This window comes from Eumetopias jubatus, unplaced genomic scaffold (genome assembly GCF_037043125.1).
Source record: "Eumetopias jubatus isolate StellerSeaLion01/CBP00866 unplaced genomic scaffold, mEumJub1_p1.0 scaffold_10, whole genome shotgun sequence".
Lineage (NCBI taxonomy): Eukaryota > Metazoa > Chordata > Mammalia > Carnivora > Otariidae > Eumetopias > Eumetopias jubatus.
The window spans coordinates 55,143,347-55,169,549 of NW_028274816.1; the positions used below are offsets into that span (position 1 = coordinate 55,143,347).

Consider the following 26,203-nt stretch of genomic DNA (forward strand, 5'->3'; position numbering starts at 1 on the left):
GAATGGGGGGTTGACAAGAAGGGGTAGCCGTGAGAAGCCAGGATAGGACAAGACGGAGGACAGCACCTGACCCGGGGATCCAACAGGTCCCCAGATGTCTCCCAGACACACTCACCGTGTCCAGACCTGACCCCGGCTCCCCACGCCCAACAGACACTTGTTTCTCCTCCTGGGTCCATCCTGTCACCAGGCCAGAGACTTGGGACTCAGGTGTTCCCCTCCCCCACAGCCTCTCAGCCACGGGTCTATCTCGTCTGTCTCCTGAATGTCCCCCCCTACACCCCCACCCGCTGTCCTGGTCCACGCCCTGTCCCAGCTCCGACCAATGTCCCGACCTGACCTCCCCCTCCAGGGACCTTTGTCCCTCCTGCCATTCTGTGTATTCCCTTCAGAGCACCTATCGCAACTGGGACTGATCCGGCCACCCACTTGTCTGCACTGTCTCCGCACCGGCCCGTGAGCCCCACGAGGGCAGGGCCCGGGGCTGTCCCAGTCACCGTGTGTCCCCAGCACCGGCCAGCAGCAGGCCAGGCACACCAGTGATGCCCAGTATATCCTGCTGAATGTGTCAGTGGGTCCCCGCCCCAGCCTCATGCCCCTGCCCCTGGTTAAAACACAACCAAAACACAAAAAACTGCCATCCTTTTCATTACCAAAAGTAACACATTGCATGAAAATAAAGTACTCAAACTATAAAGTTAAAAGTCAGAAGCCCCGCACCTGGTCCTGATCCTTGGGCCCACCCCAAACGGTCCCCCAAATCTCACCCTAACCAGCCTTTCTTTCTCGTAGCATCATGGCCCTGACATCTGATAATTAGCGTACATCACTCACCTCTATTTCTGAGTTTTTCACCTGGAAATCTGCTCCTTTTTACACATTTTTTTTTTTTAAGATTGTATTTATTTATTTGACAGAGAGACACAGCGAGAGAGGGAACACAAGCAGGGGGAGTGGGGGAGGGAGAAGCAGGCTTCCCGCCGAGCAGGGAGCCTGATCCGGGGCTTGATCCCAGGACCCTGAGATCATGACCTGAGCCGAAGGCAGACGCTTAACGACTGAGCCACCCAGGCGCCCCTACACATTTTCTATTGAGCCCCCAGCCCTGGTATAAAAGATGAGCACTCTGTCCCCATACAGCCTGTCCTTCCTCCGTCCCTCTGCCTCCCCATTTTTACAGGTGATTTGTATACATTTCTTGTACTATTCACTTGTCACCGTCTTCCTCCTTTTGAGCGCCCCTCTCCTCCCCCATCCCTAGATCAGATCATTCTTCCACGTTACCGAGGTTGACCCACAGGTTGTTTGGTGGCTACAGTTAAGGTCCCTTGTACTCTGTGTAAAACAAAAAAAACTTTTTTAATAAACAGCATATACGATGTGATGATCACCAACACACCATCCAGTGTGATGTGATTAAGCTAGAGAGGAGCCCCTTGCGTGGGCTGTGTCATGAAGAGGGCCACCTGGAGGAGAAGGCTCAGCGGCAAGGTCGCATGGTGTCTCTATTCTGACATTCTACCAAGCCACTGAGAAATCCAGCACATGTCAGTCGGGTCTCAGCTGGACAATGATTTTCTAAAACAACCTGGCCTTCCCTCATGTGCTATTTCTAAAACTGCAGGTTCTGTCCCACTAGTGGGTAATGCAATCAATTTCAGACCAGCATGAAAAATATAATCAAGGGGGGCGCCTGGGTGGCTCAGTTGGTTAAGCGGCTGCCTTCGGCTCAGGTCATGATCCCAGGGTCCTGGGATTGAGCCCCGCATCAGGTTCCCTGCTCTGTGGGAAGCCTGCTTCTCTCTCTCCCATTCCCCCTGCTTGTGTTCCCTCTCTCGCTGTGTCTCTCTCTGACAAATAAATAAATAAATAAATAAATAAATAAATAAATAAATAAAATCTTTAAAAAAAATATGATCGCGAATATAACAGAAATCATCAGATGGCCCTTGAGGGCATCATGCTAAGAGAAATAAGTCCAAGAAAGGGCAATATGATATAATCTCACTTATATGTGGAATTAAACAACAACAAAACCAAGCTCATGGATACAAATGAACAACAACAACAACAACAAAAAACCCCTAGAATATAACAGAAAACATCAAAGGCAATCTTAAGTAGTCAGGACAAGTATGGTTACACAAAACTTTTGTTCTTGTTTTGTGCGTGACTGTGTGTGTAACTGGAACACAGTCAAAAGGCTGAAAGCCACTGTCCTAGACTTTGATTGGAATTCCAGTGAATCTACAGATCATTTCCAGGATAGTGCCATCTCCCCGATGTTGAGTCTTTCAATCCACAATCCACAAATGTAGTATCTGTTTCCACTTAGTCTCTAACTTTCTCTGCAAGTCTTGGGGCACCCGACTGGCTTGGTCAGAAAAAATGACTCCTGATCTCAGGGTTGTGAGTTCAATCAAGCCCCACGTTGGGTGTAGAGACTCCTTAAATTAAAAAAATAATACAGTAATTTTTCTCTGCAAGTCTCTTTGATTGTATTTATTCCTAGGTATTGATTTTTTTTGACATTATTCATGGCATTTTAAATTCCACTTTCAGGGGTGCCTGGGTGGCTCAGGCGGTGAAGCGTCTACCTTCAGTTCAGGTCATGATCTCAGGGTCCTGGGATTGAGTCGCGCGTCGGGCTCCCTGATCAACGGAGAGCCTGCTTCTCCCTCTGCCTCTGCACCTTCCCCCACTCATGTTCTCGCTCTCTAATAAATAAAAATCTTTCTTTTTTTAAATAAAATCTTTAAAAATACAACTGAGTTATGTAAATGGGTTTTTTAAACCAATGACCTCACTAAATTCATTTTTTTTCCTTTTTAATGAAACGTAACTTACATAAAACACAACTAGCAAGTGTAGAGTGGGATGATTTTTTTAAAAACTTCTTTAACACTTTGTTTTTAAATAATCTCTACACTCAATGTGGGGCTCAGTCTCACAACCCTACGATCAAGAGTCCTACGCTCCACCGACTGAGCATCCCCCTGATTAAGATCTAGAATATTCCCGTACTCCGAAGGGCTCCCACCCTTAAGCCCTCTTCTGGCCAGTACCCCCCAAAACTACTATCTGACCTCCCTTGATAGATATATGTATCCTCTTTAAGTCCTATTCTGACTTCTTTGTAGTAAATTGTTTGTGCTCCCTGTTCTATCCTCTTGTGCTCAGCATTATGTCATAAGATCTCTCGCACTGTCACGGGCTTCCATGGCTCCCTTTTATCACAGAGTGGTCTCCCGTTGTGCGGACGGAGCAGTCGGGCCTCCCATGCCCTGCCCATAGGCATTCAGGGAGCCTAGAGTGGCAGCTTTCCCAGCAGTGAAAAGGCTGAGTCACAGGACACTGCCTCACCCAGGAGGTGGGAAATGGGGAGGCAGCACTCTTCATCCATCAGCTGACTGACTCACACAGCCTGGGATAGCAGCCAGGGAGGGGGGCCTTTTAGCTGGGGTTGTCCAGAGATGTGAAAAGTGCCACAACTCACTGTTTGTTTTTGTGGGTTTTTTTTTTTTAAGATTTTATTTATTTGACAGAGAGAGACACAGCGAGAGAGGGAACACAACAGGGGGGTGCGGGAGAGGGAGAAGCAGGCTTCCCGCAGAGCAGGGAGCCCGATGTGGGGCTCGATCCCAGGACCCCGGGATCATGACCTGAGCCGAAGGCACACGTTTAACGACTGAGCCACCCAGGTGCGGCCCAAAGGCAGACTCTTAACTGACTGAGCCACCTAGGTGCCCTACTCACTGTTTGTCTTTAGTGACAAAGACACTTCGCTGCTGCCTCCCAGGTAAGTTCTAGAGGGTCCAAGGGGCTGCTTTTTCTTTCTTTTCTTCTCTTTCTTTCTCTCTCTCTCTCTCTCTTTCTTTTGAATTCATATGATATGTTTTATTAGCTATTTTCTCTTATCATGGCCGGAATCACAATTGATGCTCTTGAGGTTGTCAATAAATAAAAAGCAGAGGAAAGGTTTGTCACAAAATGAAGTAAAATGTTGGTAATGAATAAATAAATTTTATTTTATTTATTTTTTTAAAGATTTTATTTATTTATTTCACAGAGAGAGACAGTGAGAGAGGGAACACAAGCAGGGGGAGTGGGAGAGGGAGAAGCAGGCTTCCCGCCGAGCAGGGAGCCCGATGTGGGGCTTGATCCCAGGACCCTGGGATCATGACCTGAGCCGAAGGCAGACGCTTAACGACTGAGCCACCCAGGCGCCCCGGTAATGAATAAATAAATTTTAATGATGTGGAGACAGACCAGCTTGTTCAATACCAGACAAATTAAAGTATATGGCTCTCTTTTTATTTTTTAAAGATTTATTCATTCACTTTAGAGAGAGCACGAGCAGGAGAGGCAAAGGGAGAGAGAGAACCTCAAGTAGACTCCACGCTGAGTGGGGAGCCTGATGTGGGCGGGGCTCGATCTCACAACCCCGAGGTCAGAACTGGAGCTGAAACCAAGAATCGGACCCTCAACCAACTGCACCACCCAGGTGCCCTCATAAATTAAAGCTCTCTTTTATTTGGTGTGTTTAGTATGTACAAAGTGGAACACTTTTTATCATCTGATTACAGAAAATATGAATATACTTTCTGTATCCTTGAATTGTGGTGATATCTTTAGAAGACATAAATCCAAATTCTTGAAGGAAATATTCTGATTTAGTTTAGTCTAATTTAAGCTGATGTATAATTATAGAAGATGCAAAATGGCTTTTTTTTTCCTATTTCACCCATTCCCTACCCTTCACTTCCCCTCTGGTAACCATGAGTTTGTTCTCTACAGTTAAGACCAAGGGGCTGCTTTTTTTTTTTTTTAAGATTTTATTTATTTATTTGAGAGAGAGAGAATGAGAGATAGCGCGCATGAGAGGGTCAGAGGGAGAAGCAGGCTCCCCGCTGAGCAGGGAGCCCAATGCGGGACTCGATCCCGGGACCCCAGGATTATGACCTGAGCCGAAGGCAGTCGCTTAACCGACTGAGCCACCCAGGGGCTGCTTTTTAGCAAGAGGTGTGTCTGTGTGAGTGTGTGCTTTAACTTTTCAGTTGAGGAATGATATACAAAAAACGAACCATTAAGTTCAGCTCCGTGACTTTTTACACTTCCAGGGGTTCTCGGCTGGGGGTGATTTTGCTCCCCGTTCCCGTCCAGTGGTCCTCCACAAGTTCTGACAACCAAACGTATCTCTCAACATTGCCAATGTCCAAGGGAAGGAGGGGTGCAAGGCTTTTTCCACACGGGTATGCAACTGCGCCATTTACTGAATGATCATCCTTCCCCCACTGGGCAGGAGAGCTACCTTTGCTGGAAATCCACTCATGTGTGGGTCTAATTTTAGACAAGTCTGTCCTGTCCCTACTCGTCTTTTACCAATACTCTAGCTTTACAGTTAAGTCTTTAAACCTGATCGTGTAAATCTTCCAACTTTATTCTTCCTTGAGGTTTTCTATTCTAGGATCTCTACCTTTCTTACAAACTTTAGAATCAACTTGTTCCTGACAACTAAAAGCATGTGAGGATGTTTACTGGGATGACACTGAATCCATAGTTCAATTCTGAGAGCCTTAATAGCATTACTGAGTCTTCCAATCCATGAACAGTGTAATCGCTCTCTCTTTTGTTGTTGGTGGGTTTTTTTTTTTGTTTTTTTAAGATTTTCTTTGTAAGTAATCTCTACACCCAACGTGGGGCTTGAACTCACAACTCCGAGATCAAGTCACATGCTACCAACTGAGCCAGCCAGCTGCCTCTTTATCCATTTTTTATAAGTATCTTTAATTCCTCTCAACAATATTTTAGGTTATCAGAGTAGAGTTCTTGCACATCTTTTGTCAAATTTATTTCTAGATATTTGAAGAGTTTTGGTGCTATTGTGAATGGTATTTTAAAATCTACTGTCCCATTGTTAGTTTGCAGCTTACTGAAATACAACCGATCTCTATATATTCATCTTGTATCCAGCAATCTTAACAAAAATGATCTATTTATTTTAATGGTTTGTTTTTAGTCTCTTTTGGCTTCTTTATGCACATAGTCATATCAACAGCCAAAAACCAGTGTTACTTCTTTTTCAACGTTTATGCTCTTTTTTTTAAAGATTTTATTTATTTGACAGAGAGAGACACAGCGAGAGAGGGAACACAAGCAGGGGGAGTGGGAGAGGGAGAAGCGGACTTCCTGCAGAGCAGGGAGCCCGATGCCAGGCTCGATCCCAGGACCCTGGGATCATGACCTGAGCCGAAGGCAGACACTTAACAACTGAGCCACCCAGGCGCCCCTCAATGTTTACACTTTTAATTGTTTTTTTTTTTAAGTAAACTCTGCCCCCAACATGGGGCTTGAACTCATGACCCCAAGATCAAGAGTCACATGCTCTAGGGACTAAGCCAGCCAGAAACCCCTTAATTCATTTTTCTTAATCAGCTTTTTAAAATTTTAATTTTCTGGGTGTGTGTGTACTTCTTCATAGTAGCTACAACCTCCAACATTATGTTGACTAAAGAGGTGATACTTGTCTTATTGCAAACGTTGGGGGTGAAGTGTTCTCTCTTTTTTTAAAGATTTTATTTTTTTTTAAGTGATCTCTATACCCAACATGGGGCTCACACTCACATCCCGAGATCAAGAGTCATATGCTCTAGTGACTGAGCCAGCCGGGCGCACTGAAAAGTGTTCATTTTAATCTTTAAGTATAAATATGGTGTTAACTGAACTCTTTTAATAAGATAAGCTTTGTCAGATTAAGGAAGTTCCTCTCTATTCCTAGTTTTTGGAGCGCTTATATCATGAGTAGGTGTTGATTTTATCAAGTGCTTTTCCTGTATAATATGATCATATGGTTTCTCTCATTTCTCCCATTCCTAAGGTGAATTACATCAACTGCTTTTCAAATAAAGGTAAACCAACCTTGCAGTCTTAGAATAAATCCCACTAGGTCGTGGTTTATTATCCTTCTTATATATTGCTGGATTCTATTTGCTAATATTTTTGTTTAGGATATCGGAATCCATGTTTGCAAGAGATCTTGGCCTCAATTTTTCCTTTCTTGTAAATGACTTTCTTAGGTTGCTGCTAAAGTATTCTGTTGGACTCATTAAACAAGGAAGTATTCCCACCTTCCCTATTATTTAGAAGAGTTTAGGTAATGGTATTCTTTCTTTCTTAAATGTTTAGAAGAATTTACCAGCAAAGCCATCTGGGCCTGTAGTTTTCTTTTCTTTTAAAAAATTTATTTTTGAGAGAAAGTGAGTGCATGCAGGGTAGGGGAAGGGCAGAAGGAGAGAGGGGCACCTGGGTGGCTCAGGCAGTTAAGCGCCTGCCTTCGGCTCAGGTCATGATCCCAGGGTCCTGGGATCGAGCCCCACGTCAGGCTCCCTGCTCAGTGGAGAGCATGCTTCTTCCTCTCCCTCTCCCTGCTGTTCTGCCTACTTGTGCTCTCTCTCTCTCTCTGTGTCAAATAAATAAATAAAATCTTTAAAAAAAAAAAAAGAAAAAAAGGAGAGAATCCTAGGCAGACTTCCCGCTAAGCATGGAGCCCAACACAGGGCTCCATCTTCCGTCCCTGAGATCATGATCTGAGCCAAAATCAAGAGTCAGATGCTTAACCGACTGAACCACTCAGGTGCCCAGGGCCTGTAGTTTTCTTTATGGGAAGGTCTTTAATTATCGATTCAATGTCTCTAACAGATACAGGACTATTCAGATTTCCTTTTTTTTTTTTTAAGATTTATTTATTTATTTATTTGAGAGAGAGAGAGAGAGAGAGAGAGAGAGAGAGGGAGGGAACACAAGCAGGGGGAGAGGCAGAGGGAAAAGCAGGCTTCCCGCGGAGCAGGAGCCCAATGTGGGGCTCCATCCCAGGACCCTGGGATCATGACCTGAGCTGAAGGCAGATGCTTAACGACTGAGCCACCCAGGCGTCCCCAGATTTCCTTTTTTTAAAAGACTTTATTTTTAAGTAATTGCTACACCCAACGTGGGGCTCAAACTTACAACCCCGAGATGAAGAGTCACACACTCTACTGAGCCAGCCAGGCACCCCGACTATTCAGATTTTCTATTTCTTCTTGTGTCAATGTTGTTAAATTGTGTTTCCCCAAGGAAACCGTCCATTTCCTTTGCACTGCCAAATTTGTTGGCTAAAGTTCATTGGTATCCTTTTGTCATCCTATAGTTAGGATCCATACTGATGCTTCATTTTTTCATTCGTTTTAAGGGAAATTTATGCTTTTTTTCCCCTTTGAGTAGTATTAATCTTTTCAAAGAACCATCTTTTGGTTTTGTTGCATTTCTACTACTTGTCTGCTAAGTCCTAGTTGCCCTGCAAGGATGCAGCTCAGGTGTTTCCTTCTTTGGGACTGAGTCAGATGCCCCCTGGGCTCTTACATCTCAGCGCTGATCAATCTTGGGTGTCACTGGTGACATCTGTTTCCCCCACTGGATCATGAGCGCTGCAAGGGCTGGGCTCACCCTTCCATCTCACACCTAAATTCACCTCTGCCAGGGATACTACTCCCCAACTCCTCTTTTCTTACCTTGCCCTAATTCATCTTTTAGGTCTCAGCTGGAGTGTCCCTTCCGCCAGGAAGCCCTCCCTGATCCCTAGGCTGGGTCATACACAATCTCTAATGTTCCCAAACTCCCTGGGCTGCCCTCATCACAACACCGTTTATTCTGGGTTAAATTATTTTTTATTTTTTTTTAAACATTTTTTTTTTTTTTAACCCAGGCACCCCTGGGTTAAATTATTTTTTTTAAACATTTTTTTTTAACCCAGGCACCCCTGGGTTAAATTATTTTTAAAATATGATGCAGACTCTCCTTCTTAAAATAGTTATATAACTATGTTTCAACTAAGGGCGCCTGGGTGGCTCAGTCATTAAGTGTCTGCCTTTGGCTCATGATCCCAGGGTCCTGGGATCGAACCCCACATCGGGCTCCCTGCTATGCGGGAAGCCTGCTTCTCCCTCTCCCACTCCCCCTGCTTGTGTTCCCTCTCTTGCTGTCTCTCTCTCTGTCAAATAAATAAATCAAATCTTAAAAAAAAAAATGTTTCAACTAGCCTTATGTATCTTACCACCCCCAAATGCTGGTTTCACTGCTTTCAAGTTCCTTGAGGCCTCTGGCAAATTCTCCCTGCTGCAGGGGTAACTTATTTGTCACTGCCTGGAAACTGCACTGTGAGCTCCTTAAGAGCAGACAGGTTCCCAGAAATACCCAGCCCAGAACTGGCATCAGGAAGGCACCAGGGAATGTTTAATGAATGGATGAACAGCCCATTTTCCTTGAAGGTTCCTCAAATTTGCTGTGTATAATGTCATTATTGGCATCCAAATTTTGTCAAAACATTCTTGTCTGTTACTGATTTTATACTTTTACTAAAGTTTGATGTTTAGCTTGCCTCCAAAGAATCAAAAGAATGTTGCTTTTCCAGAGGGGGAGAGGACGGAACAGGCTGCTTTAGCCCTGGAAAAGGCAATACTTGTCTAATCTGTTCATCAGCCCTTAGTCACCCTGCTGGGACTTCTAACAACACTCCCCCCCACCCCCCCACCCCCCCACCCCCGCCGTGCATGCTGTTTTCACTTCCTGCCTGCGTACCTGATAAAGAGGCACGCAGGCCACATTCTGCCATTTGGCTGTGGGCAAAGGAGTGCTTTTCTCTAAGCCTTATTAGTTCATCTTCAAAATGAGGACCCTTCTACCTGTGCGCCAGGACTGCTGCAATAATGAAATGAGATCACGCAGAAACCTCTCAGTTCAGGGCCAGGTTTAATAAAAGGCAGCAAGGCTTCTGGAGTCATACAGACCTGGACTCAAATCTCGGCTCTCTCACTTTCTGGATGCGCCAGCTGAGCCCGAGTTCCCCCAACAGTAAAATGGGGATCAAAATATCCAACTGTCAGTATTGGGAGAATGGCAATGAGAGACTAAATGAGAAATCGCTCAATTTAGTAAATGTGAATCTAGCATCCTCTTTCTGACTCCTGTTTGGAATTTCATTCCTGGAAATATGTCCTACCCACTGGTCTGAGCTCGGATCTTGGGCTACATAAAATAGTTTTCGGTCTCCTCACTGGTCTCTGTCTCCTGGTCTTGTTCCCTTTGATCTGCCCTTTGATCCCAGCTCAGACATCCTCTCCTCCACAAAGCCTGCCCTGACTCCCAGAGCCCTGGGCTCCCCTGCCAAAGCTCTGACCACTCTGGGTAATCACTGTGTGGTGACAAACCTATCTCCCCAACTGGACTGTGAGCGCTATGAGGGCAGGGCTGGGGGCTGACTCCATCACTGCAGTGTCCCCCGCCCTGGGCGGGGCACAGAGCACATACTCAATGAAAGGCTGATCTGTGTAAGTCCACAGGAGGTAGCCATGGACCCCGGGCATGGCTCCCTCTCACCTGGCTCTACCCACGCCCCTCCTGCTTTCCAGCTCGTCTGTCCCCTCAACACAAGGAGGCACTGCACAGCACCCACCCCTCTGGGAGGTGTTTGCTTCTCTTGGCTCCAGTCCCTCACCCCTCAGGCTGCCCCATCTGCCCATCTGTCTCCTGCGAGAACCCTTTCCTTGGCCTTAGGGGCTGGTATTTCTCAGGACACTGCTGCCCAAGGTCCTCTTCTCATTCAACCATCACATCCCCACTCAGACCCTCCTGACACCAACTCCAGAGCTTGGATCTCCCTCTTCAGCCCCAGAGCTCCAGGCCCCTGGGCACCTCAGACTCTCCCAGCCACAGCACAATGGCTGACCAGCCCCCAGGAGTTTTCCAGGGGAAAGGAAGGCTATGTTAACCCACTGAGTCCATCAAAATGAAGTACTTGGCCACAGCTAACCATTGTGAAAGTGTTTTCCTAAGCACGGAACTGCAGGTGGCTGGAATGTAGCTCTTTCCTCAGGAAACTGTGCTGCGAAGACAAGGACCCCTCTTCCTCCACAGTGGGGGCTAGGCGCCTCTGGAGCTTACAGACACGGGACAGGACCAAGCAACTCTTCCCCACCACTGGAAACACGTCTGCATGCACACGGTGACTGCCTCCTCGTAAAATAAAGGGAAAGGGTTCCTACTATGGGCCATCACTCCACTGTGAGCAATGTAAGAGTCATCGTAACCACACTGCCTACTGAGTGTACCTACCTACTACTCATCTAGCCCAGGGTGATGGAAGGGCCATGACGGGGACAGTAAGTACTGAACTGTTAAACATGATGTCACAGGTAATGGGATAGTTAACTGTTTGAGAGGGAAGCTCTTTTTTTTTAAGTATGGGGGGAATAAAAGCACTAAATCCTTATCTTCCCTATTAGGAGGTCAACGGTTAATAAAAAAAAAAAAAAGGAAAATTTTAAAAACTAGGAGTGTTAGCACCTTCTTTAGACATATGGTGGTAGGGGCGCCTGGGTAGCTCAGTCCGTTCAGTGTCTGCCTTCGGCTCAGGTCATGATCCCAGGGTCCTGGGATCGAGCCCCGCATCGGGCTCCCTGCTCAGCAGGGAGCCTGTTTCTCCCTCTCCCTCTGCTGCTCCCCCTGCTTCTGCTCTCTCTCTCTCGTTGTCAAATAAATAAATAAAAAAAAGAAATATGGTGGTAAACACAAAAAACAGCTGAAAGAGTTAAAGTTACCTGTGGGGAGCAGGAATTGAGGTGGGGAAGGAAATGGCTGCATTTTCTTCTTTTCCTTTTTTTAAAGTTTATTTATTTAAGTAATCTCTACACCCCACGTGGGGCCTGAATTCAGGATCCTGAGATCAAGGGTCGCACGCATGCTCTTCTGACTGAGCCAGCCAGGCGCCCCTGCATTTTCTTCTTTTTATCATAAATCACAGATGTATTTGACTCTTAAAACTAAGTACTTGTACTCCTTTGACAACATTAGTAATTAATGTAATGTTTAAAACAGAAACACATTTTTAAAAACCTGCCCAAGCCAAGCAATCCATCGAAAAGCAACAGAATACACATTCTTCTCAGGGCGCCTGGCCGGCTCAGTGGGTAGAGCGTGTGACTCTTGATCTCAGGGTTGTGAGTTTGAGCCCCATGCTGGGTGTGGGAGATTACTTTAAAAATAAAATCTTAAAAAAAAAAAAAAAATACACTTTCTTCTGAAGTGCACATGGAACATTCTGCATCACGTCCACTTCCAGGGGCAACTCAGACCCTCCTATGACCCCCAAGATCATACGTTAGGCCACAAAAAAGTTTAAACAAATTTAAGAAGTCTGAAATCAAATCAGACTTCTGACCACAGTGGTATAAAACTAGAAATCAGTTACAAGAAGAAAACTGAGAAATTCATAAATACATCAACATGAAACATGCTACTGAACAACCAGCGAGCCAATGAAGCAATCAAAAAAAGAAATGAAAAATACCTTGAGACAAATGAAAAGGGAAATACAATGTATCAAAACTTATGGGATGCAGCAAGAGCAGTTCTAAGAGGGAAGTTCCCAGCAATAAATGCCTACAGCAAGAAACAAAATTTTCCTTAAAAAAAAAAAAAAAAGATTTTATTTTTAAGCAATCTCTACACCCAACGTGGGGCTCGAACTCACAACCCCGAGGTCAAGAGTAGCATACTCCTCTGACTGAGCAGCCAGGGGCCCCGAAACAAGAAAAATTTCAAACCAACAACCTAACTTTATACATCAAGGAACCAGAAAAAGTGGAGAGCCCAAAGTTGGCAGAAGGAAGGAAATGACAACGATCAGAGCAAAAATAAATGAAATACAGACTAAAAAGGCAATATAAGAGACAAGTAAACCAAGAGCCGGTTCTTTGAGAAGATAAACAAAACTGAAAAACCTTCAGCTAGACTCACCATGAAAAAAAGAGCAAACACAAAATCAGACCCGAAAGACAAGACGTTACAACTGATACCACAGAAATACAGACTACTCCAAATAATTATGTGTCAACAAACTGAACAACCTGAAATGGATAAAGTCCTAGAAACATATAACTTTCCAACACGGAACCATGAAGAAATAGAAAATCTGACTAGAACGATTATCAGTAAGGAGATTGAATCGGTAATCAAAAACCTCTCAACAAACAAAAGGACAAGAGATAACAAGTGTTGGCGAGGATGTGGGGGAAAAGGGAATCCTTGTGCACTGTTGGTGGGAATGTGAATTGGGGCAGCCACTATGGAAAACAGTATGGAGATTCTTTAAAAAACTGAAAATAGAACTACCCTATGATCCAGCAATTCCATATCTCAGTATTTATCCAAAGAAAACAAAAATACGAATTCTAAAATATATATGTGCCCTGTGTTCACTGCAGCATCATTTAAAACAGCCAAGGTATGGAAACAACAACTGGTGTCCATCAACAGATGAATGGATGAAGAAAATGTGGTTAAGTGTGTCAGATATGGACAATGGGATATGATTCAGCCATAAAAGAATGAAATCTTGCCATTTGCAACAACATGGATGGACCCTGAGGACATTATCCTAAGTGAAACACATCAGAGAAAGGTAAGTACTATATGATCTTACTTGTAGGCAGAATCCAAAACAAAAGGCAAAAAAAAAAAAGTTCATAGATATGGAGAACAGACTGGTGGTTGCCAGAAGTAGAGGGCAGGGGGGAGGCCAGTGGGTGAAGAGAGTTCAGGGGAACAAACTTCCAGTTATGAAATAAATAAGTCATGGGGGGGGTCATGTACAGCACAATGACTACAGTTTAATGATACTGTTCTGCGAATTTGCAAGCTGCAAATCTTCAAAATTCTCATGAGGAAAAAAATTCTATAACTACACATGGTGACAGGTATTAACTAGACTTACTGTGGAGACCGTTTTGCAATACACACAAATATCAAATCATCGTATTTTATACTTGAAACTAATATAATGGTGTTATGTCAATTACACCTCAATGTAACACAAAACAAAACAAAACAACCTGTCCAAGCCAGAAAGGTAAACACTGTGTTTGGGTTTCCAGGCCTCTGCCCTGATCTCTGGTCCCATCCTCATGCACGTTCCATACCCGAAGTCACCATATTAAAATGACCATCGGATCAAGGTAGTCTCCGGCTTAAAATCCTTCAATGGCTTCTACTGACCCTAAGATAGAGTCCGGACTCCTTAAAATGACCTACAGGTCCCATATATCAGCATATCTTCTACTACCAGTCCTCCATATGTGCGGAATTACTTTCAGTGTTCAAAACATTTTTATATGTGTGCTCCCTCGGCCCAGGGCTCAGTTTAGGGGCCTCTCCTCCAGGAAGCCCTTCCCTGACCCCTAGGCTAGGTCAGGTGCCCCTCTGGGTTCTCCCAGCCTCCTGAGCTCCCCAGCCCGGCTATGCTCACTTGGGGCCATCACTGTCTAAGGAGGAGTCTGTTTCCTCCAACAGACTCTGAGTACCAGGACAGTGGGCCAAGGCTGTCTGGGTTGCTGTTGTGTCCCCAGAGCTGCCCAGCACAAAACTGGACCCAGAGTGAGCACTCAGAGGGCTCAGGGAATGACAAAAAGAAATGAAGGAAACACACCAAAAAATAACTTTTGGTTATCAGTCAGCACTAGTATATAGAGGGGGCTCTTTTTTTTTTATCTATATTTTAAATTTTTTCTACAATAAACATGGATTGCTCCTCTATTTCTACAATAAACACGGAAAAATGCTAATTGTATAGCCTTGGAGCCACAGTTCTGATTCTAGGAGTTTATCATTTTCTTCTCTAAGAAAGGAAGCATGGATTTATTATCATTTTTTTAAAGATTTTATTTATTTATTTGACAGAGAGAGAGAGCACAAGCAGGGGGAGCAGCAGAGGGAGAGGGAGAAACAGGCTCCTAGAGGAGCAGGGAGCCTGACGTGGGGCTCCATCCCAGGACCCTGGGATCATGATCCGAGTCAAAGGCAGACACCTAACCGACTGAGCCACCCAGGCGCCTCCAGGAGGTATGGATTTATATAAAGTATAGGAAGATACCAGAGAAACATACCCCTTCCCCCAACATGCCTGGCCCATTTAGCGAGGAGCTTCCTTCAACTTCCAGGCCAGGGACCTGCTCTGCCCTCAGCCACTAGTGGAGGGGGATGCAATCTGGCACCAGCCACCCCTGAGAGGTTGACCTACAGGACTGCTGGGGAGGGGAACGTATGGGGGCCTTGTATGGCAAGAGGCACGTGAGAGGTGCATGGCACTATCTGGTGACCCAAAGGTCTTAGGGCCACATGACAAGGTCACTGTGAATAATTCTCATCGGGATGATGGGTTTTTGGGATGTTAATCGGGAAGTATCTCAGGTGGGATGTGAGGCGCCTCTGGATCTCTGTCAGGAAGCTCTGCCGCCACAGAGTGGGCGTGTATCAGCACGGCAGTGGGCTCTGCCGGCAGCCAGTGCACTGGGGCCCAGGGCCTGCTCCAGCTAGACACAGAAACTGGTTCCTCAGCTCGGGTGCTGGGCCCCTACACTCACCTGTCGACCCCTGCACCCAGCCCTCACTCTCCTCTCCCTTGAAATCCCTTGCCTCCCGCTGTGGCTACTCTCTGATGGATTACCTGCGCCGGGCCCTGCCCTCTCTGAGCCTAGAACCCGAAGCTGGGTACAGGGGTGAGGAGGTGTGAAGGCTGGGATCTTCTGAGGAGAGGCGAACACGTGACGTGGGGTGGGGGACGACAGTCCGAGCAGGAGTTTTTAAACTGCAGGTCTATGATCATAAGCTGCAAAACTGATCTTGTGTGTGATGACCAGCAACTCTTTATAGAAAAAAAAATTAAATACACACTGTATAATTCCAATTATATAAAATTCTGGAAAATGCAAACTAATCTCCAGCAGGTCAGTGGTGGCCAGGAGGTCGGGGAGAGGGCACAAGGATACTTTGGGGGTGCCGGATACATGCACTCTCTAGACTGTGGTGATAGTTTTGTGAGTATACGTGTTGATCACAACTTATCAAATTGTGGGGCGCTGGGGTGGCTCAGTTGGTTAAGTATCCAACTCTTAATTTTGGCTCAGGTCATGATCGCACGGTCATGGGAACGAGCCCCACATTGGGCTCTGCGTTCAACACAGAGTTTCCTTGAGATTCTCCCCCTCCCCGCTCGAGCTCACGTGCTCTCTCTCAAATAAATAAAATCTTAATAAAAGCTTAGCAAATTATATACTTTAAATACGTGCAGTTTGCTGCATGTCAGTCATACCTCAATGAAGCCATAAAGTATAAAAGAAACAGAAGGGAATAAAAGAGAACCGGATGGACTATGCCAGCCAGGAAGGAAGAGGAGTTGGTGTTGGCAGGGGGATGAGGAGCCGTTCCCAGAAGGGAGATAAGAGCTGCACTTGAGCCTGTTTGAGGAAAGCCTCCCAGGGGCTCGGAAGGCCTGGACTTCTGAGGAATACACTCAGCCGCTCCGCCTCTCATCTGTCCAGCCTGCACTCGGAGCCTACCGACCCTGGCCCCCGTGACCGCTCGGGCCGGCTTTCCGACCGCGAGCCCAGCCAGCTCTCTGCAGGCCGTGAGCCCGTTCCTCCAGCTGCTGTTTCTCTTGCCTGATGGAGGTTTTGTGCAATTCGGTGGTTTCTGTCAACTGACAGACTCTTTCAGTCTGCCTACTGTCAAGGGGAGGTTCTTGTCGGCAACGAAAGGGTTTTTTGCCCATTGCAACCTAAAGTTTTACGTACATCTTTCTCTCCCTAGAGTTTACTTGTGCCACTAAGTGTGTAAATGTATGATGGAACTGACCACCCCCTAGATGCTCTGGTGCTTTAATCTACTTCGCGCCATTTGAGCTTCACATTTCAGAAATGCTGACACAAGGCTAGCATATACTTAGGCTCAGTATTTAATGGTGAAACGTAGATCTGTTCAACAAAACAGGAAAACTATTAAACAGACAGACAGAAGAGCTGAGCTTGAGTGAGGAGAGGAGAGGGGTCCCAGGGCAGCCCGTGTGTGGTGCTCGTGATCCATACGGAGGCCTGGGCCCCGGGGCAGCATGCGGGGCTGCTTCGGGTGGCTCCCAGTGGGCCTGGGCAGCTGAGATGGAGTCCTGGCCATCCCCAAGGTCAATGCCAAGTCAGAATACAACGACTGCAGGAAATACAACGAGAAGAACGACTGAGACCTGGGAAGCATCCTCCCCCTCCACCCCCACTCTTCCTCTCTCCTCTTAAGCCTTCCACTTTTTTTTTTTGATAATTTTTTTAAAAGATTTATTTATTTGAGAGAGAGAGAGAGAGAGAAAGAGTGTGCACGAGCAGGAGGGGCAGAGGGAGAGGGAGAATCTCAAGCAGACTCCACGCACAGCATGGAGCCCAACATGGGGCTTGATCTCACGACCCTGAGATCATGACCTGAGCTGAAATCAAGAGTCAGACGCTCAACTGACTGCGCCTCCCAGGCTCCCCCTAAACCTTCCATTTTTGAGAACTCGGGACATACCCAGTGGCCCCTTCTTTCCAAGAATCTAGGTTATAGGTTACAGGTTCTCACAGTATGACCTTGGGTAAGTCACTCCGGGCCTCAGGCTCCTTGTCTGCAAAAAAGACCTAACCAGAGAAGCTTCCTGCTCTGGTTGTGGGGAAAGGATGATGGCCTAAAGGCCAGGGAAGATGAAGCATGCAGTTCCGGAACCCCTTACCCAGAGTTCTTTGTGGCAGAGGAGACTTCCTTCTGTTAGCAAGTGCACAGGCTGAGCTGAAGGCCCCAGGCTGAGTTCACCCCAGTGTAGTGTAGGAACTTCTCTCTGCACCTCCTCCTTCCTGGCAATTCTCCTGAGCTGGGGGCCTCTCCCCGGTCATCCTCATTGCACCTGAGAGGCAACAGGTCCAAGAGAGTAAAGTTGGGCGTTCAAGGGTGTTTGCCACAGCAAGGCTGAGAGCAGTGTGAAGTGGGGAAAGAACCCAACCGGCTGGAAGCAGACGATTCTCCATTCCTGCACACGACAGTCCCCTGCGGCTGGGCCTTCCTGTCCTGTGAGGCTGCAGTGCTCTAAAGGGTACTTCTCCAAGTGCCCTGCCACACAGGCCCAGGACGTGTGAGAGGCGACCAAACAATGAGATGTATCCTCCAGGATCTGCAAGATGGAAGGAGAGAGACCGGGCCCCCCAACTGCAGCTTTGGCTGGGTTCTGCAGGCAAGGCTGGCCTGGGGACAGTTGCGGTTTCCCAGGTGAACTTCCAGTGTCCTATCACCAATTTTGTGGATGTCGTGGCTTTTGGCCCCTGGACGGCATTACGTTGATGTGTTCTTCAACTCGTTTAAGTGGGCGGCCTCAAAAGCAGCGGCTCCCATGGTGGGTCAGTCCTGCAGTGTCATTCTGGAGGCCCGGCCAAGAGCCGATTCATCCAGCCCTTCTGATGACTGTGCGAGCCTCACTCTCTGCATTACATTGCATTCTGCCTAATTTATTTTGAAATGTATCAAAAATAAGATGGAATGGGGCGCCTGGGTGGCTCAGTCGTTAAGCGTCTGCCTTTAGCTCACATCATGATCCCAGAGTAGTCCTGGGATCGAGCCCCGCATCGGACTCCTTGCTCAGCGGGAAGCCTGTTTCTCCTTCTCCCACTCCCCCTGTTTGTGTTCCCTCTCTCTCTGTCAAACGGATAAATCTTTAAAAAATAATTAAAAAAATAAGATGGATCAATGGACAGATAGTGGGATGGACCAATGCACTTAAGTGTGATAAAGCAACCACAGTAAAATGTTAGTGAGAGAATCTCTGTGGTGGGTATGAGGGTGCTCAATTTAAAATTCTTTCAACGCTAGGGTGCATGGGTGGCTCAGTCGTTATGCATCTGCCTTCAGCCCAGGTCATGTTCCCAGGGTCCTAGGATTGAGCCCTGTATCGAGTTTCTGCTCCGCAGGAAGCCTGCTTCTCCCTCTCCCACTCCCCCTGCTTGTGTTCCTGCTCTCGCTATCTCTCTCTCTGTCAAATAAATAAATAAAATCTTTAAAAAAAATAAATAAAATAAAATTCTTTCAATGCTGCTGTATGCTCGAAAATGTTCATAATAAAATGTTGATGAGAAAAATCCTTTCTTGTTAGAAGAGCCAGAATGTTTTCTTTTTCAGGCGACCCCTGATGATGCAGTGGACCTCAGAAATGATGAGAGCTCTGTAAGGCAGATGTGGAAATGTAACAGGTGAACTGAGCAGCTGTCTTGGCCTCGGCCAGGTACCCAGCAGAGGGAGAAATCTGCCCAGGAACGGAGGCAGAATTGGGTGCAATGCTAAGGCTCCAAGAATAGGGGCCTCAAGCGTCGCTGGATTTCTGACTCCCCTCCCCGGATGGCCTGAGATGAAGGTGGGAAGCACTCCCTTGGGGTCCCTTATGCAGAAGAACATGCTGGTTATGAGTTAGTGGGACTCAGGGAATCCCAGGCTGGAGTCATGACAACACTCCCTCTCCAAGACTCAGTTTCCTCCTTTACAAAATGGGTTTAATAACATTGTAGTTTTTGTTTTTTTTTGTTTTGGGGGGTTTTTTTGGGGGGGGCAGAGGGAGAGGGAAAAAGAGAATCTTAAATCTTAAGCAGGCTCCAGGCCCAGTGCAGAGCCAGACATGGCGGTTGATCTCACGACCCTGAGATCATGACCTGAGCCAAAATCAAGTTGGACGCTCAACCGACTGAGCTACCCAGGTGCCCTGTAAAATGGGTTTAATAATAATCCTCACTCACAGGGTTATGTGAGATCCAACAAGACTGTTGCCTGGCTCCATCTGGGGGTTTCAGTAAAGAGCAGCCATTGTTGTTCTAATTAGGCTCAGGGTGGGACTGCTGAATTTCAAAACTGAAAGCTTTCATCTGGTGTAGAGGAACAGGGCAGAAAACACACGGGGTGTGCTCCTGGAGGCTTGGGAGCTGAGCAATATCCAGAGGGACCTCTCTCCTCTTGGGACTTGCCAAGACCACAGCCTTGGGAGGGGCCAGGCCGGGACTCAGACCCAGTCTCCACTTCCTCCAAGAGCCCTGTTTCCCGCACCAGTAGGATGAGAAAACAGCCTCTGAGTAGAATGGACAGCTCTCCTTACATCAGGCTTCCTATTAACACATGGAGAAGGAAAGAGGGAAACAGAAATCAACACCAGGCAAATACTACAATAAAACTGCCACGGAAAGATCCACTGAGGGATACTAAAATTAGGGGGCAAAAGTTTGAGGAGAAACAAGATATCTGCATAGTCTCAAGGTCTCTTCCCCAAGGTATTTATTAACTCACAAAGGGAAAAAAGTATAATACCGTGGACAAACCTAGCAGACACCACCTTAACCACATGACCAAGCGCAATATGACCAGAAATAAGACAAACTGACATCGTGATGCCCTGCTGTGGTGTGCTGAGGAGGACACAGCATCATTCCTGTGGCATTCCTGTCAAAAGTGCAGAACCTCTTTCCAATCATGAGAAGGCATCAGACAAACTCAAACCGAAGGACAGTCTACAAAATAATCAGTAGTCCTCAAAAGGGTCAAGGTCCCTTTTGTAGCAACATTTTTCTGGATATGTCTCCTGAGGCAAGGGAAATAAAAGCAAAAATAAACTATCGGGACCACATCAAAATAAAAAGCTTCTGCACAGCAAAGGAAACAATCAACACTAAAGGGCAACCTACAGAATGGGAGAAGATATTTGCAAATCACACATCTGATAAAGGGTTAGTATCCAAAATACATAAAGAACTTATATAACTCAACAGCCAAAAACCAAATAGTCCAATTAAAAATGGGCAGAAGATATGAACAGGCATTTCTCCAAAGAAGACCTACAGATGGCCACAGACATATGAAAAGATGTTCAACATCCCTCATCATCAGGGAAATGCAAATCAAAACCACAATGGGATATCACCTCACACCTGTCAGAGTGGCTAAAATAAAAAACACAAGTAACAAGTGTTGACGAGGATGTGGAGAAAAGGGAAACGTCTTGCACTGTTGGTGGGAAAGCAAACTGGTGCAGCTACTGTAGAAAATAGTATGGAGGTTCCTCAAAAAGTTAAAAACAGAACTACCCAACAATCCAGTAATCGCACTATTAGATATTCACCCAAAGAATACAAAAACACTAATTCAAAAGGACACATGCACCCTGATATTTATGGCAGCATTATTTACAATAGCCAAATTATGGAAGCAGCCCAAGTGTCCATCGAGAGACGAATGGATTAAGAAGATGTGGTGTGTATACCAATGTTTATAGCAGCAATGTCCACAATAGCCAAACTGTGGAAAGAGCCTAGATGTCCATCAACAGGTGAATGGATAAAGAAGATGTGGTCCATATATACAATGGAATATTATGCAGCCATCAGAAAATGAAATCTTGCCATTTGCAACCGGATGGAACGAGAGGGAATTATGCTAAGCGAAATAAGTCAACCAGAGAAAGACAAGTATCATATGATCTCACTGATATGAGGAATTTGAGAAACAAGGCAGAGGATCACAGGGGAAGAGAGAGAAAAATGAAATGAGACAAAACCAGACAGGGAGACAAACCATAAGAGACTCTTAATCTCAGGAAAAAAACTGAGGGTTGCTGGAGTGGAGGGGTTGAAGGGGATGGGGTGGCTGGGTGATGGACTTTGGGGAGGGTATGTACTATGGTGAGCACTGTGAATTGTGTAAGACTGATGAATCACAGACCTGTACCCCTGAAACAAATAATACATTATACGTTAATTAAAAAAATTAAAAAAAAAGACGTGGTGTGTATATACAGTGGAATATTATCCAGCCATAAAATAGAATGAAATCTTGCCATTTGCAACAACATAGATGGATCTAGAGGGTATGTATAATGCTAAGTGAAATGAGTCAGTCAGAGAAAGACAAATACCATCTGATTTCACTCATGTGGAATTTAAGAAACAAAACAAATGAGCAAAGGAAAAAAAAAAGAGAGAGAGAGAAAGAGAGACAAACCAAGAAACAGACTCTTAACTACAGAGAACACCCTGATGGTGACCAGAGGGGAGGTGGGTGGGGGGATGGATGAAAAGGGTGATGGGGGTAAGAGTGCACTTACGATGAGCACCAGGCAATGTGTGGAAAGTGCTGAGTCACTACCTTGTACACCTGAAACATACAACACTGTACGTTAGGTCTACTGGAATTAAAATTAAAAACTTAAAGAAAAGAGTCAAGGTCACGAAAGACAAAGACTGAGACATTGTCACAGATTAAAGGGGACCAAGGAGACATGACTACTAAATACGACACGGGATACTGGATAAAATCCTGGAGCAGAAAAAGGACCCTGGTGGAAAAACTGATAAACCGTGAACGAGGTCTGTCGTTGCAGTAACAGCACTGAGCCTCTTTTGCTTCCTGGGTTTGCTCACGGTTCTGTGTTTATACACAGATGTATCATGGGGGGAGGCGGACCGAAAGGGATGTAGGAACTCTCTGTACCGGTTTTACAACTTTTCTGTAAATCTCAACTTCGCTGGGAGTAAAGAGATAAAAAAAGAAAGAGCCTCCAGGTGGTGAGTCAGTGAGGACAGGGACCCTCTCCCACTCGCTGCTGCCGGTGTGAGCACGCTGCACACCCCTGAGTCAGTAACTCTGCTTCTGGGAATGGATGCCAGATATACCCGCGCAAGTGGGAAAGGCTTGCCTGGCACGTTAGTCCTGCAGCATTGTTTATAGTAATAAAAAAAAAAAAAAAAAGCCAGCAGAGACCCTACAAGACTACCGACGGCCTCCCAAATTGAAATAATTCTGTGAGCAGCTGAACGAAGGAGTAAGGAAGTTTTTTATGTGCTGATCGGTGTTCTCTCCTGGATAATGTCAGTGAAAAGCAGTGAGGTCTAGCATGGGGTAGACTGTTTGCTACTCAGGGAAAACAGGCGGGGTGGGGGTGGGTGCATATTAGCACTTGCTTAGAAACGCAGTTTTTGTTTTTGTTTTTTCCAGAAAACACACAAGGTAAGAGTGGTTTGCCTCCGTGGAGGGGAACAGGGTACCCAGGGCACAGAAGTGGAGAGAGACTTTACCCCACATTCTCTTTTGACCCTTAAGACATGTGAACTCACTACCTTTTAAACAGGTGGTCGTTAAAAAAAAAAAAAAAAAAAAAAATCAACAACAAGCCACCCAGAATCCAGGATTCCTGGTCGAGCCTGTTAGACTGAACACTCTACTTTCTCCTCAAGCCCTCAAAAATGGCAGTCGGGTAGAAAGAAGCTAGAAGCCACAAGAACACAGGGGAAAAAGAGGGAAGCGAAGGGGAGGAAATCCACAGGCATAGCAGATGCAGATGGTGGCAAGGTGACTGATCCAGAAGGGAGGCCAGCCTGGGCACCCATGGAGGGGGTGGGGGGTGACGAGAGGCAGCTGAGCGGAGAGACTAGCAGAGCAGGCACCAGGTCACTCTGAGAGTGGGGATAAGCTGAGGACCCCCAGGACTCTTCCTGGCCTGACAGAGGGTGAAACAGGGGCACTCCAGGAACTGCTGGGGGTGCGGTACCATGTTGAAAACAGGCCTGCCCCTCCGGCATGGGGCTGGTGGCCAATGCACAGAGGTCAAGAGTCTGCTAGACCTTGGACTTTAATCTCAGTGACCCTGCACGGATTTGCTGGGGGTGAAACCACACTTTTCCACGAGGTACAGAAAGGGGCTCTTCCTGACTGTGAGCCTCGGTCATCCCAGGGGCTGGGAAAGACTGGGCCAAGATCATCTCAGTGGCTTCCACACCCTGCTCCCCTCTTCAGGAACACAGGGACCCTTCCCCTCTCTCCCTCCAAAGCCATGGTGCAGTGGGTATTTGCTGGGTTTGCTGGCACTGCATCCGCTCCCCTTTCTCTGGAAACTGCCTCTCTTTGGGGGAAGCCCATCCCCCACCGTTCCTCCACCTTGTTCAGGGAAGGCCAAGCCCACCCCCAACTTTAGGTGTTGGCATTCAGCCCTGGGATTTTTCCTGGAATGTCAGAAAAGAGGTTGTCCTCTCCTTCCTTTGGGGTTGCTTAGTGAACAGGATGGGAACCTGGAGCTACCGAGGCCATCTTGTCCCCCAAAAAGACAGCGCTTGCCTGAGAAAGAAGACAGCACAGAGAAACACAGGGCCCAGGGATGGGACAATGACTTCCAGGCATTGTCTGAGTTCCTGAATCAAGCTGAGCTTGAAGCCAGATACTTCCAGAGTGTTTAGGCATCTGCCCAGTACAGCGGGATTCTGTTGCTTGCAAATAAGAGCTGGGGGAGGAGCCCAGGGTGGGGTCATCACCTTTCTTGACAAACAGCAAGAGACAGGAGTTGCAGGTAGCCCTGCAGGGGAAACGCCCAGAAGCACGCACGCGTGAGTGGGTGTCTGCAGAACAGGACACCAACATCCCAGCAAAAAGGCTAGAAGGACAAACACAGGTAGGTCTTCTGCACAGAGCAAGAGCAACTGTCTCTGAGAAACAGTAAAGCAATTTCCCTTTAATTCCTTTTTGTCCTCAGTTTCCTTTGTGACCATGACACAGGGTCCTCACTGCCCTCTGGATCAAGTCTAAATGTGTTAACATGGCCCAGTGTGCTCTGTCCCCGAACACCCATCCGGGCTCTTCTCTTGCCACTTCTGGTCCCACCATCTACTTTTCAGCTGTGCCAGCCTCCCGTAAATTCCCTGTTACCCCTCGACCCTGGCACATGCTATTACCTATGCTTCCATCTTTCCACTTTGTCTGGCTCACTCTTCCTTGAGCTCTGAGCCATCTGCTTCTCCTAGAGGCCCTCCCCAGCCCCAGACTGACTAAAGACCCTCCCATCAAGGCTCCCCCAGCCTAGCACTGACCACTTGTCTAGGGACCACTACCTAGCACAGGACCCAACAAGGAGGAGATTCCAGGAAGTACTAGATGGATGAATGAGATAAAGATGCATAAACCAGGTCGGGACAGGGTTTGTTTCACTCCTGTGTCTCAGGCACCTAGCACTGAGCATGGAATAAAAAACTGTTCATGGGAGGTATGTTGAAAGAACGAGACCAAAAGTGAAAAGTCTGAGATAGAAAAAATATCAGCTCAGTGAGAAAAAGACACATTATTCAATCAATGCTGTTGGAACAAGTGGACAGCCAACTGCAAGAGAAAATAAGAAGGATCCCTACCTCACACCCAGTACTCCAAATAAATTGCAGATGCATCAAAGACTTAAACATGTACACAAACAGGACTATAAAACTACTAGAAGAGGGGCGCCCGGGTGGTGCAGCTGGTTAAGCATCCAACTCTTGGTTTCGGCTCAGGTCATGATCTCAGGGTCCTAGGATCAAGCCCCGAGTTGGCTCCACACTCAGTGTGGAGTCCGCTTAAGATTTTCTCTCTCCATCTCCCTCTGCCCCTCCCGCTCGTGCTGTCTCTCCCTCTTGCTCTCTCAAATAAATAAAAGCCTTAAGAAAACAAATCATTTATAATCTAGAATTTTTTCTAACTATGCCACAAACCTAAAGGCAAAAAGAGAAAAAATGAATGGATTTGACTAAGGTTAAAAAAAAAAGGTTTTACATGCTAAAAAACAAAAACACAATAAACAAAGTCAAATGACAATGTTGGAAGAAAAGATTTGCTAATTTTCTCACAGAAAGAGCTCGTGTAAATTATTTTTTTAAAGATTTTTATTTATTCATTTGAGAGAGAGTACAAGCAGGGGGAAGGGCAGAGGGAGAGGGAGATCCCAGGACCCTGGGATCATGACCTGAGCCGAAGGCAGATGCTTAACCAAATGAGCCACCCAGGCACCCTGAGCTCCTATAAATTAATTAGACAAAGATCCCAAGAACTTGCTAGAAAAACAGACCAAGATTTTAGAGTGATTACTGAAAAATTCAAATGGCTCTTAAAGAGATGAGAAGACATACAACTTTGTTCGCAAGCAACAAATTAAAAGTACAAACGAGAAATTGATTTCCACCTCTCGAACTGGAAGAGATCAACAAGCGGCCTAGTCCTGTGTGTGCGCAAAGGGAGGGGACCTTGCTGCTAGATGAGGAGGTGACTCCAGGTGGAAAGCAGCGATGACACAGCTCACATTCCCAGAGATCCACACCCAGGAATAATTATGGGGAGACACCCTTGCATGGTAGCCAAATTAACGTCCTTCATACCTTGTTGCTCCTACATGCTCTTAGCAAATTTTCCCAAAAAAACTAAACACACTCTTTATAAACTTTTAAATTGTCACATCCATTTTTCCACCCTAAGTCGAAATAATTGCAAAGAGCATGAACTTCTGGCA

The 26,203-nt window shown here is 46.2% G+C and overlaps 1 protein-coding gene and 1 long non-coding RNA gene across 3 annotated transcripts in view; both read right to left on the bottom strand.

Annotated features, from left to right (window-relative positions):
* The window catches only part of LOC114197177 (optic atrophy 3 protein-like), a 50,050-nt gene that overhangs the window by 5,706 nt on the left and 18,141 nt on the right, over positions 1-26,203 (bottom strand). The window lies entirely within an intron of this gene.
* Positions 14,831-18,264, bottom strand: LOC114197178 (uncharacterized). 2 transcript variants are annotated; one of them, XR_015769188.1, is made up of 3 exons: positions 17,885-18,264; positions 17,618-17,788; positions 14,831-15,730 (listed from the first exon to the last, which is right to left on the bottom strand). It is a non-coding gene; the product is annotated as an uncharacterized LOC114197178 (long non-coding RNA). The 2 variants fall into 2 exon arrangements; XR_015769187.1 differs by lacking the exon at positions 14,831-15,730 and adding an exon at positions 16,804-17,067.